The following is a 3,677-nucleotide window of genomic DNA, read 5'->3' as shown; positions in this document are numbered from 1 at the left end:
CTTCTTCAACTCCTTACACTCAACTCTTCATTGAAGTTATTCTTCCAGTAGTGAGAATAGCTGCTACAAATTTTTGGGAGCCAAGGGACCCTGAACCTATGCTACGTTTTTTGGAGACATGGGAGAACTTACTATAGGCTTCAGTACTTCATAACATTCTAGATTATATAGTGATGCCCAAATTAACAACAGTAAATACTTGGGATGTAGAGATCACAAGGGCACAACAACAAAATTCTAGATATCCACATGATACATATACATATACATATACATATGCATATGCATATGCATATACATGTATGTATGTATGTATGTATATAGAGAAATCTTGTTTAGGGTGTTTATTACATATTAGCACAACAGAAAAATTGATCCAATTGCATATATATTCCAAAATCCAAATAATTAAACAATAAAACTAACTCAACCCGTGCTAAGTGACTTAGCTCAAGATCTCACACAAAAATAATGTTGATTGTTCCTTTTATTGTACCTAATCTGCTGACAATTCTACAAGAATTTCTAATCAACCTAGGTAATCATAAACTAGACCCATTTAACTAGGTTATGGCTTGTATATATACTTATATTTAACTGGGTTATGGCTTCTGTAAGGGAATGAGCCTCGTGATTATGACATTTACACATAGGCAGAACTTGCTTCTTCAACTCCTTACGCTCAACTCTTAACTGAAGTTATTCTTCTAGCAGTGAGAATAGTTGCTGCAAATTCTTGGGAGTTAAGGGACCCTAAACTTATGCTACGTTTTCTAGAGATATGGGAGAAGCTACTATTAGCCTTAGTACTTCATTACATTTTGGATCATATAGTGATGCCCAAATTTACAACGATAGTAGATACTTGGGATCCTTGCAGGGAGAGCATGCCAATACATGCATGGTTACATCCTTGGCTTCTATTGTTGGGCCAGCGTATGGAGCCTTTGTATCCAACCATTCGTTATAAATTGGGGAATGCTCTTCATGCCTAGCATTCAAGTGATGCATCTGCATATGCAGTTTATCACCTTGGAACATTGTATTTGATCATGCTAGTTGGGAACAACTGATTGTTTGTTTTATTGTACCTAATTTGATGACAGTTCTACAGAAATTTGTAATCAACCCAGCTAATCAACAACCAGACTAGATACTTATGATCCTGGTAGGGAGAGCGTGCCAATACATGCATGGTTACATCCTTGGCTTCCATTGTTGAGCCAACTTATGGAGCAATTAGGGAATGGGCTTCATGCCTGGCATTCAAGTGATGCATCTGGATATGCAATTTGATCACCTTGAAAACTGTATTCGATCATACTAGCTAGCAACAATTGATTGTTCATTTTATTGTACCTAATTTGATGACAGTTCTACAGAAATTTGTAATCAACTCAGCTAATCAATGACTAGACCAAATTAACAACAATAGTAGATACTTGGGATCCTCGCAGGGAGAGCATGCCAATACATGCATGGTTACATCCTTGGCTTCCATTGTTGGGCCAGTGTATGGAGCCTTTATATCCAAGCATTCACTATAAATTGGGGAATGCGCTTCATGCATGACATTCAAGTGATGCATCTGCATATGCAATTTATCACTTTGGAAAACTGTATTTGATCTTGCTAGCTGGGAACAACAGATTATTTGTTGTATTGTACCTAATCCGATGATAGTTCTACAAGAATTTGTATTCAACCCAGCTAATTAGCAGCTATACCAATTTAACTAGGTCATGGCTCGAGCATGTGCTATTCCCATTTATCATATGGTTGCAATGCTGGAGGCATCATTTTTTATTTGTGTGCAGGATATGGAGGAAGAGTAGTGGTGTTGGAAAACATGAAAAATTAATAATGTAAAGCCACCTCGAGGAACTTGTGTACGCTCTTGGCAAACATGTCATCGAAAATGTTCATCATGACCTTTTTTACTTGTATGTGTATGTGTTTTTGCATGGAGCCTTCACACACCTAATGCTCACAAATGTCTACTTAAGAATGTATGTGAATCTACAATGCACTGCAATGTGGTGAAATATGTAGAAAATCATATAATCCTTCATCACAGAAGGTCTTTCACTTGGTGTGCTCATTCATTAATTTTAGCACACAAGTTTGCATTTCAAATCACGATTTATCTATTTTGGGCTTAAGAACTAGTAGAACAACCTAGACAGATTACCTAAGAAGAGATGGATCTCACATTCATTCATTATCACATGAAGTAAAAGACAATTATGAGCATCCATAAAATAATCTCATAATGTCTAAAGCTAACATCTAACATTAATTCATCCTTTAACATTCATTAACAATAGCACATAAACACATAACCTTCAATAACATGTGAAATAAGGTATTTATACATGCCTCAACCAATTATGATTTAATTTTGGATCACCTACCTTATTAGTTTGGAATTTTGTTCTCACCAAACGTCATAGAATGTAAGAACAACTATGCCAAAAAGAGTGTAAAAAGATGATTATCGTGCACAAATCATATTTTTTAGTTCTTTTGGCACAATCGTTCTTACAATTTTTTGGCTCAATCTCCAACTAGTTAGTATGTGTTTTGAAAAATTATCGTTGGACTGTGAGTCAGGGAAAAGAGATATATCAAACTTGAAAAAGATGTACATAAATGCAATTAATTTTTAAACTTCAATTCTATAAACTTACAAAGAGAACCATAGAACCATAGAAACTATTGTGGTTTGTACTATTTGAAAGTTATAGTTACAACTAGTGATAACGTTATATACCTTTGATTCAAAGAGTGTAAATAATTGAAATGAAGCATTGTAGAAGGTGCAAGCTTGCCCCCCTCCCATGTGGATGACACTGTTAAGTAGAGAATAGTTACATCCATTCATCCATCCATACATACATACATAAAGTGCTACCTAACTATGTCCAAGGTGTCTGCACACTGGAGGCATACCCCTCCTACCAGGCTGCCTACATACCCGTATCCACGAGATCAAAACCCTTGAACTACTCATTCTAACGAATATGTAGTTCTCATTTCTAATTGTTTTGATGTAGCTATATTTCTATAACCATTCGCTAGCTTAACTCACCTAATACAAATCTTTGCCATCATAAAACCACTCGGGTGAATTAGGTAGTTTTTGATAATTACAATATGTAATACCCTAGTGCAACCTTTGTGTTGTAGTTTACAGTTAATGTAAGGTTAACCTATATACGTCCTAACTTACTCCTTATATAGCTATGTTTAAAAGATTGTGACAATACCTGTGGCCATGCTACTTGTCAAGTGAGTTTTATTATTTTTTTGTTGTGCCAAAATCTCTCTATTTATATGCATACATACATACATACACACATACATATGCACGTAGATATAGACATATATAGAGACCATAAGGGCACATAAATGAGATGTAGAGATCACAAGGGCACAACAACAAAATGTAGTGATCACAAGGGCACGACAAAAAAATCCTAGATCTCTACTGATTTCCCCAATCCACAAGCTCTCTCTCTCTCTCTCTCTCTCTCTCCACACACACACACACACACATATACATATACATACATCCATAAATACATACTTACTTATACATACATACATACATACATATACACATACATACATACATCTTCATATGCAATTTTATTATTTTGGAAAATTGTATTTGA

This window comes from Cupressus sempervirens, chromosome 9 (genome assembly GCF_028749045.1).
Source record: "Cupressus sempervirens isolate cs-2001-9-10 chromosome 9, ASM2874904v1, whole genome shotgun sequence".
In the NCBI taxonomy this organism is placed as follows: Eukaryota; Viridiplantae; Streptophyta; class Pinopsida; order Cupressales; family Cupressaceae; genus Cupressus; species Cupressus sempervirens.
Note: the sequence above shows the minus strand (reverse complement) of the source record.